Raw genomic sequence first — 10,115 nt, 5'->3', positions numbered from 1 at the left:
TTCGTGTTGTGCGCTCTCTGACGGAACACGCCGCAGAGTATAACGAGTGCCTTCCATCGCCACCTTTCAGCAGAGCTGATTGGTTACGCGTACAATCATATTGGGCCACTGTAACCAATCTTAAAACACCAAACCCGTCCAGCTCAGACTATTTTTCCATCCGCTTAAAGAGCGAGGAGTCTCCATCATCATGGGCTGCAGGGGTAACTTAGTGTCCATGCATGACTATTAATTAGGAAAAGTGTACCTCGGAGTTCTTTCTTCTGCTCCCGTTAAACGAATGATGTGAAGTTATCTTTATTCTTCCCACAAGAGAGGCAAAGCAAACTTACCGAGGCGCAAGTGCTTATATATCTACAGCGCGCTCTGGAGACATAACTCAGCAGTCATCACGTCGCTGCAAGGTGAGTTGTGCCCCTCACACGAAAAGAAGATTGATCACTATTGAATTGTTTGCAGAGAGAACTCATTTTCCGCAAAAATATTTATACATTTTTGCAAAAACTATTTGTGATCCAGTTTGAATTCACTGTTATTTGTGGAAACACTGAACCACGAGATGTTCGAATTTCATTTGTGGGAGTTGTTGTTGCCACATTTGGCTACAGATAGAAACTTTCATTCCCACTCAAACATACAAAAGACAGATGATTTTTGTGTAATGTGTTTTATTTATTTATTTACTTAATGATTTCCTTTCTGCACCTTTACGTTGATTATGCTTCATTTTTATGTATTTTGGATGCAAGCATTAATTTTGTGGGTACAATATGAGAATTATTCCACCTTGACAACAAAGTTTTACTCTTTGTTGTCAAAAAATTATGTAGGCAGGCCCTGTCAATTCTGCCTCTATAAATAGTTTACATGTCTACGTTTTCCAAAACAAACATCTCAGAACATGAGACTTTGAAACCACATGCTGTATATACAGTTATTACAACTGCTGAACTGAAACAAACCCACAAACGGCTAACTTATAGGCCCAAGACAAAAGCAGATTTTCAACCTCCAACCATTTCCTGCTGAAGAGCACTTTCCACTCTTCAAAGTTTCCTTTTCCCCTCCCCTTATACACACAGTATTGACTTCTCACTCTCCATTTTTCATTCTGTTTTCTTGACTAATTTCATTACTACGATTGTGCAGACACCACGACTCTCTGTTGGCCATCTCATCATCTTTTTAAAGGTCGCGCTGATAAAAAATCCTCATATCATCACTTTACGTATGACACTTTTCATACAGAAATATTTGCATCCTGCTTCTGACACTACATGCGTGCATACAAGTGCATGGATGGGTTAACCACAGGGTGTGATGGAAACACTTTGACTGATGCATTGCATTTTCGCTCTTTCATAATCATTCTTAAGTCCGCGCAAAGCAGGAGATTTGCTCCCTTTTACGCCAGCCTGTGACGACAACAGGCTGAAAGATTATTCTCTGCTTGCAACTTTGCTGATTAAAAGCGCCCCCGTACCAGCATTAAGATGAGGGCTACAAGTTCACTCTAATTACTGCTGTGCTCCACAGACTGCTGTGGATGCAGCGTCAAAGAAAAGATTGAGGGACTCGAGCCTTTCACATTGTGGTATGTTACTTGTCAAAGTATTCTTGCTGCACTCTAATATCTCAGTAAGTCTGTGGGCAGTCTGTTTTTATCACAGTGAGAAATGTATAGCTGCTTATATGCACCATGCGGAGCAAACATGTCCTTGCAGTGGCAGATCATGTGGTGCAGAAAGACCTCAACTCACGTTTGTGTTTTCTGCTGTGCGGACTGTTTCTCTATCTCCGGTTCCTGAAGACATCTGGTCCTGAAAAGCAGCCCTAAAGGCCCCCGAATCTACCATATGTTCTTTCTTTGGTGTTCGTTTATTGGTTTGTCTCTTGGTTATAAAGCACTTTATCCATGATTAACTTGTTTTAGCTTTGAACTTAAAATGTTTGTGTGGAAAATATATTTTATAGAGTGGTCGTTGACTGTTTCCCTGAGAGAAAACAGCCTCTGTTTTGTCCAGACTTTTTATATCAAGTAGAAAATGTTGAATTTAATGTATTTGCAGAGGAAAACATGACATAGAGCAGCTGTTTAATCAGACGTAAGTCGTGCAGCAGGTGTAGTTTAAACTTTAATCAGTTTGCATTTTTCTTGCTTATTCTTTGATTAATTGTTTAGGTTATAAATACCACTCACAGCTGCTCGGATATGAAAGAGTGAAGTCTGCCAACTGTCACACAGTCAAAACTGCTAAGTTCTATATTCATTTATTTTTAAATTAAAGCATATTCTCATGTTTGATGAGCTTAAAGAATTACCAATGTGATGTAAATAAGTCCTGTGATATAGATGTGATCTGTCCAGGGTGTATTTGGCCTCCCCCCCACACACGCGGTCTTTTTTAAATAAATTACTTGTACTTATACTGTAATAGTGGGATTTTTAGTGGCAGTTGGGTTCTCTTTAAGTTACAGTGACAGTGTAGTGTGTGGTATGTGCATGCCATAAATACAGTCATTAGTAATTTGTGTCATCTGCTTGAATAGAACAAAATCACGCTGGCTCATGGTGACATTATGCCATTGGTCGCCCACACCTCCCACTGTTTTCACTTCCTATCCTCACCCACCCGTACGCACATCTTTTGGCATCTTTTCATTACATTTTCATGATACATATTGTTGCATCCCATTGGAGAACAGCACAGGTCCTGATTTACCTGCTATACAGTGTCTACATGAAAGCAGTGCTGGCAGCTACGGTGTAATATAGCAGTGGTGCTTACATTCACATTTGTGCTGTGTTTTAATCCCATTTAATCCTGCTTGTACTTAAAGTATCAATGCAGTCATTTTTGCTTTCACTAGGCTGTGTCATGCACATGTAGATGTTAATGTGACAACAGGAACCAGACGTGCTAAGATTGCGTTAGTGCTGAGATGAATTTAAAAAGCTGCAGATAAAAAAAATAATCAGCAATAATTTTAACCATTCTTAAAGGAAATTGATTAAAATTTGGTATTTGCTGCTTTTCTTTTTTAAAAATAAATCTAACCTAAATATTGGACCAGAAGGTCGTACACTTTAACTGATCACTTGACACATTGTAAACCTTATTGTTAACTGTGCAATGCCCCTTTACTAAACAAATAACCGCTTGAACGCTCTGAGGGCATCACAGCTGTGCCTCTGTGTGTGTGTGTGTGTGTGTCTCCTCTCTATACCCTTTGCCGTGGGATGTTTAGCTGCTCTTCCTTGCGCCTCAACACTATCGTGCTCACTTTAGCTACACACAGCTAAAAGTGGGTCTTTGACTTGCCTGATAGCTTTTGACAGCTCACTCTCATCCCCGGTGGATCAATGGAGCTCAGAGCTCTTCATTAGAAACATCAATGTACCTCACATTCCCACAGGCTCGGCAACAACTCACCAGCCCAGTCAGAGAAGATTCATTTTTTATTCTGTAAATAATAAATATTGACTTCCATATGACATTTGGTTTGGGAAATACGGTGAAAGAAGGCTAGCTTGTTTGCTCGTCATTAACTGATACTTAATATACGAGTATTAGCAATAATACATTTTTTTATAGTCACCAACTACCTACCAAAAAAGCTCATTATTTATTTTGATTTACTTCATAAAGAATAGAAAATAACACACATGTTGTGCTTCAGACAAAAAAAAAATCAAATCAAAAATCAGGGCTCCGCAGACTCGATGTCTTGCTTTATCAACCTTTATCGAGAAAATAAATCAGTCTCTTTAGTTCCTTATCACAATTTGTTTTAGTGCTAAAGTCCCTCCTCACATTAATCAGTCATTCCACTCACAGTGACAATTTTGACAAGTCATTTTTAATCAGAAACATATATTCTGGTTCTGGTTTCTCAAATGCAGATTTGCTGCTTTTATGTGTTCTCCTTAAAAGTGAATTATTGGCACTCCTGACAAAGAGGTTTTGCAGAGCCAAAGGAATGTCACCAACATACAAAAACATTATTTTTGTCAAGCAAGGTAACATGTAGCCACCATGTTTACACATGTACTCCCCATTGGTCCATTCTGAGTAAGGAAAAGCTGTAAAATGATCTTTGGGTTTAAATGTTCAGGAGACAAATCAAGCGCGGTTAACATGTCGCCTTGGACTGGAAGGTCTCTGTGTTTATTTTTCCCGTATTTTCTTACATTTGAAAATGAAATGTTGCAGAAAAATGTTGCTGCTGTATCTCATAAGTTGTGCTCATAGATTAAGATAGCGATAACATTGTCAATCAGATTAAAAATAATTCTATGAAGACAGTTTTGAATGGTGTAATTTTATTGGCTTTAAAATATGATGTTAGTGTTTCCAAAACATTTAGTGCTGTTTCTTATATGTAAGCTGCTTACTGAAATAAGAAGCATTTCATGCTTGTTTGGTACGTAAGCTAGAAGTGTGTTGGCAGTGTGTGTTTTTTACCTTGTTTTCTTCTGTAAAATCCAAAAGCTAATTAAAAAAACGTGTTACTTTCTTTAAAGACTGCCCCCTGGGCAATCATGCGCTACTCTGCCGAACTGGCACACTGGTTTGTCTGGTTGTTGTTTATATTCAAATGTGGGAAATGGGAAGTTGAGTAGTATACATGTGAAGTCTCTGAAGAAGTTTGCTATGTGTCGATGCAGGCTGCAGGGTTCATTGTAAACACAAGCATTGCATCAGCAAACCCTTGAAATGATGGCATCACACATATGCAATGCTGCGATGCGCAACAAGAAAAAGATAACACGCACTGGAGACACTGGAGATCGCAGTCGGTCACAGACGTTGTTGTCACAATGACAGTAGCGGGCTTGAGCCAATGGCTGCTCCGCTGTCACTTTCTGCTTTTCTGATTGGCTCAGTAACAGTTTACTCAGCTGATCATTAAAAGAATCCAGCCCACCTGTTTAGTCACATATAAGCGCATACATGCTTTCATACACAGATTCGTCATCCTGCCAGCACACTGGGAAACACAGTGTGTGTTTCAGTGTCTCTCTCTGGTCTAATCATCAATAATGCATGGCTCTGCGAGGATGAAAGGCTGTTTTGGCTTGAGGCATGTGTCTCGTATGGAGAGAGAGACATCAGCCCTAGTAGTTATAACTGTACATCCATACACTGCATTCCTTCACGTGGCTGTCGTCAGCAGAGCTGCTCATCAGACAGCGAGGAGACCGATTTCCAGCTAAATGTGTAAATGAGCTCATTATTGTGAAGAGGGTGTTTTTTTCTTTTGTCTTCATTTTTGCTGTAGAGGGTGTTTTTCTGAATTGACGGTTTAAAGATAAGGATTGATTGCCGTTTATATTGTGAAGACATTGAAACAGACCATGTTTTGAAATATACAGAAAATCTGATTTGACTTTGGCTGAAGCAGCTTTTACATTAATTATGTTTATCGCTCACTGCTGAAAGCAAGCATTAAATGCAGGCAGTTTTAAAGTGCAGTTTAGGTAATGCAACATACGGTTTGGTTAAGCACTGATTTTAGGAAACATTTGAGGCATCCCTGTGCTTATTTTAAGACAGTGCTGTGCTACAGAGCCCTTTAATGTAGGAAGTGATGCAATATCTCACTGATTGCAATACTTACCTGACTAAAGGTTGGAGCTCCAGCTGCCAGTGTAGCAGGCAAACTTGGATGCTTGTTTGCATATAGTGATGACACTGTGAAGAACTGAGATATGAAAAGTTGTTTGGCTGACACAGTTATTAATTCAGCAGCCCTGTTTGCTTACAGTGACTTACTTTTTACTTATTGTTGTGGTAATTAATGTTACTGAGCTGCGTGTCTCACATGCAGCAACTTTTTGTCTTATTTTCCTGCGACGCCTTCGGTTATAGACATTTATATGTAAATACAGTACAGTGTACGTGCATGTGAGTGTGTGTTTTCTGTGTGTATACAGATATGGCAGTGTACGCGGAAACCCTTTGAAGTTCCTCATTCAGTCTATATTCCTCTTCCTCATGTCTCATCTCTCTTTGAACACCGTGTAGCCATGATTATTAAAGCCGCCTTCTTTCCACTTCAAACGTATGGAATGAATATGGATATGATATGACACCAAGCTCTCCACCCTTTACTCCTTTCCAGTCCTGCCATGTGGTGAAGTTTGATTGGCCCAGCGATTTTAAATCGTCTCCGTGGGAGATAAACCTGTCTTGTCTTTCAGACGCCGGAGCTGTTTGGAGCAATTATTACATTGATTATTGGAAACGATATGAAAATTGGGGAAAATTATTAAAACCATGTCTTACTTCTCATGTGCTTTTAAATATCTGTTATCTCTCCTCTAAATATATCGTTTATGACATTGTAGTTTGCATTTACTGTGTAGCCTCAGGATGTTTTCTGCAGCGTTATGGCATGTGGGTTTGCATGAATCCCTTAAAACATGAACAACACATCATTTATACTTCACACCAATGCTTTTCCAGATCATATGTATTTACAGCTTCCTTCGATTGTAGCGGGCCCTCACAAACACAAACCAAAAAAGTTGCTTGCAGGTGTGCTGCCATACGAAATAATCATCACGTGCAACAGTAAATGAATCACTTGTAGATGTTTGTTTTTTGGTTCAGTGCTTAGGTTAAACATTAAAGGTAAGCATATGAAGAAGAGGAAGAAGTGCAAAAAAACTGTCAACGAGAACAAATCATGAATAAAAAGAACAGATGTTGGCTTTATCGGGCAAATTTAAATGTGTTATCAGTGACTGCTTTCACGGCACTGAAAAGAGGCTCTTTGTTTTGAATGGCTTCTCTATAGCACGGCTTAGCTGGATAGGCCTATAGCTACAGTTTGTAGGTAAAGGACCTGCATGCCTGTTAGAATAGTGTCTTTTGAACAGATGATTTGAAGATAGTTGTTTGGCCATAGCTGACCAAAGATAGATTTTGAAAGATGTACCTCAAACCACTGTGAAGCATGTTGGTGGAAATACTTAGCATTGCCTCGCTGCTTCAGAGACTGGGCAGCTTGCAGTTGGTGATTCAGCTATTAATTGTGCATCATACCAAAGAGTGCCTGAAAATAAACGTCAGGCCATCTGCGCTTCAAATGTTGACGCTGAATTGGAGGTGGACCTTTCATAACTATTCTATAAATCCACATTTTAATGGCTCCAAAAGAAGAAATCCGGGGTTAGGTTATAACATTGTCGAAAACATTTGAATCAATCCCACAGATATGTTACGGGATTAACAGACAGTACATGCAAGAAAATCCCCAATCATCTTCAACTGAGGAGTGGCCATAAATTCATCAAGTAGCTGCAAGAGAATGGTGGACAGTTATACAAAAAGGATATCACAAGGTTATTTCTGCTGAAGGGGCAATACTGAAGCACTGTGTTCTGACACTATAGATACTTACTCTTTGGATTTTAGGAGGATGCATCTTGTGTCCCTTGATATATCGGTTTCGAATAGTTACATATTGTGTAATATGTCATGTGTACATATATCATGTACATATGTTATACATACTACATATACATGTGTGTGTGTGTTTTAAAATGTGTATTTTTTGAAAAGATATGCATTTCAGAAGAAGTCATTTTAAATATGAATGAATGTTTTGGAAAATGTTTGACTAAAACATGCACAGCTACCAAGGAGGCGTATAATCCCTAAAGTACTTAATCCAGTGGCCTCTCCGGATTGCTGATTTGACTGAAACATACTGATGGTATAACGCCACGTCCTTCTTACTGGTAGTTCAGCGTGCTATGTGAAACATTTTAGACTTATCTGAAACTTATCCAGGTATTAAATAGGAAACATTAAATGAAACCTGAGACGATTTCGAGGCATGCATTTTCCTCTGCTTCAGTGTTTACGACTGTGTGGTGGTGTGTAGAGTATTTCTGACGTCCAGCGAAAGCGTTGACCAGCCAGCTTTCCAGTTGGATCAATAGCTCAATCAATCAGCTGGACTGCTGGTTGCTTTTGTTTGTTCAGCGCAGAACGACTCTCACATGGTTTCTTCCCCTTGTTATGTTTCTGCTTCTCAAGTTTAAGTATTGTTTATTTGCATGAATGAGTAACATCCAGCTCACGCTCCTTCTGTCTCTTTCATTCTCGTTGCTTTCAGTGCACGGGCAAAATGCTGGCTAAATGATGGATGGGAGGGTCAGCAGGGGTTCAGTGAGTGGAGGAAGGATAATTGCCTGCATGGGATTAACTGTGTTTTGTATGGTCTGTGCATGGATGAATGATAAAGACAGCCTCTGTTTGATTTTCTGCAGGACGGAGCTGCTAGTATGTGTCCATTTTTTTAATACACGGAAAAAGGTTATGCCTCTTAATTTTTATTGTACGTTGTATGTTTAAGGCTTATCAGATGTGTGGCTCTGAACATCGAGTGAGCTGGTGATGTTGTTGATGTAGACAAACTCTTACTTCAGGACCACGGTGAGTCTCTCCTGCTCTCTTTCCCTCTCTCTGGCTGTTTCGCATGCATGCACAAATTGTATACTTTCCACTCCTTCAACTCACTTTGACTTGCATGCACACAGAGTCTGAGTTAAAGTGGAAACACTCAAGCAAAGGCAGACAGACAAATGCAGCATTCACTGAGTTTTTCTCCCTCCTCACTTATTTTCATCTATTTTTATTTCGTCCCTAAATTCCTTCATATTTGGTTGTTGATACCGCGTCATAATCCCTGAGCCCTCAGTCCCTGGCACAAACCACTCGTGCCTCTCAACAGCCTTGACAGGGTGCCTGTGTCTGTCTCTGACACCATATGGTCTTCACTGTTTTGTTTGGGCGAATGACGCCAGTGCCCGCTCTGCTGCTATGTGACCTGCAAATAGACACTCTGGTCTTATTTTCTTTTTGTAGATGATGACGTGAGATCTTAAATATTTTTATTTTGCTATTGGTGAAAAAATTCTGAAATTCTACTGAGATTGTAACCCTTTTTTGGATTATTTCAGTAAATAGCCGATGTGAATAATACACAGTGACGGTAATTAAAATGTTGAGTCATGGAATTATAAAGAATTTGCTGAGATACTTTGTCTCCACTTTGAAAACTGTCTTAGCTGTCGCCCTTTGGGAGAGTCATACTGAAATCCAGATTAATACAACCAAGGACTTTAACCCTGCAGCAGCAGCCTAATTTGCACACAGTATAATAAACCATGCAGGCTCTGTTGTAGCAGCGTGTGGATAGTCTAATCTGCTTTTCCTTTACTTTATTTTTTGATGTCTTCTTATCAGTTAGTAATTTCAAAGAGTAAAGACAGGAAAAGGCAAACAGGTGTGCAGAAGCGTCATTAAAGCTCTTCCTGTTTGTGTGGAGAAGAGCACATCCTGGACCCTCTATATGATTACTGTTTGTTTTTATCTTCTTTTTTACGCCAAGGGTAAGTTGTAATTTTGGCTTATGTAAATAGCAAATTACACATTACCGAAGCCGTGCAGCAAGATTGTTAAGCCTAAAAACAACTACCACTCTCTGCTTAGTTTTGTGTAATTACTGCATCTAACGGTGCTGCGCTCCAGTCTCGTTGTCAGTGCAACTCATCAGCACTTGCATGAAACGTAGCAGTTGTTTGGCCGTTAGATTTTACAAACTGTAACTAAAACTCCCAGTGATATGGCAAGTCAGAAAAACAAATGGCAAGATGGAAAGGATATGACCCAAACTGTGGTTGAACCTTGCTGCGTGCATGCTGTTTCCTGTTTGCTTGCTTGCCTCGTGCCTCTGACTTCTGCCTCTGTCCCTCCTGAACTTAGCTGCACTTTTAAATAGTGCAGCTAAGTTTTGGGGGGGTTTAACTTCAGAGCCACCAAGGTTATGATACTATTTGTTGTTAGAAAAACTTTTTAGTACACTATCATTTCCTGTAACAAACTGCCAGGTGTATTTTTAGATGAAATTACTGCATTACCAGTCAGAATACATTCTAGCGTCAGTGTTTGCTTTTTCTAGCAAAGACGTCTATGAACACCAGACAATTAAAAAAGATTTATAAACGCAGTCATATTTCTAAATATGTCTCCACTGCCCACTTTATTAGGCACATCTTTCTAGTCTCAGGTTGGATCCCCTTTTGTCCTTAAACTGTC

The 10,115-nt window shown here is 39.6% G+C and overlaps 1 protein-coding gene across 5 annotated transcripts in view; it reads left to right on the top strand.

Annotated features, from left to right (window-relative positions):
* Positions 1-140: 140 nt before the first annotated feature.
* Positions 141-10,115, top strand: part of arhgap9 (Rho GTPase activating protein 9) — a 44,120-nt gene continuing 34,145 nt past the window's right edge. For 2 of the 5 annotated variants that reach the window (XM_040008508.1, XM_040008485.1), the window contains exon 1: positions 142-404. The gene's annotated coding sequence lies outside the window, so the exon portion shown is untranslated. Of the gene's footprint in view, positions 405-1,573; positions 1,595-8,370; positions 8,451-10,115 lie in introns of those variants that run through there. The other 3 variants (XM_040008515.1, XM_040008498.1, XM_040008493.1) reach the window with 3 other exon arrangements.

Source organism: Simochromis diagramma, unplaced genomic scaffold, assembly GCF_900408965.1.
Source record: "Simochromis diagramma unplaced genomic scaffold, fSimDia1.1 OVJJ01000320.1, whole genome shotgun sequence".
In the NCBI taxonomy this organism is placed as follows: domain Eukaryota; kingdom Metazoa; phylum Chordata; class Actinopteri; order Cichliformes; family Cichlidae; genus Simochromis; species Simochromis diagramma.
Note: the sequence above shows the minus strand (reverse complement) of the source record. Positions and strands in the feature narration are given on the sequence as shown.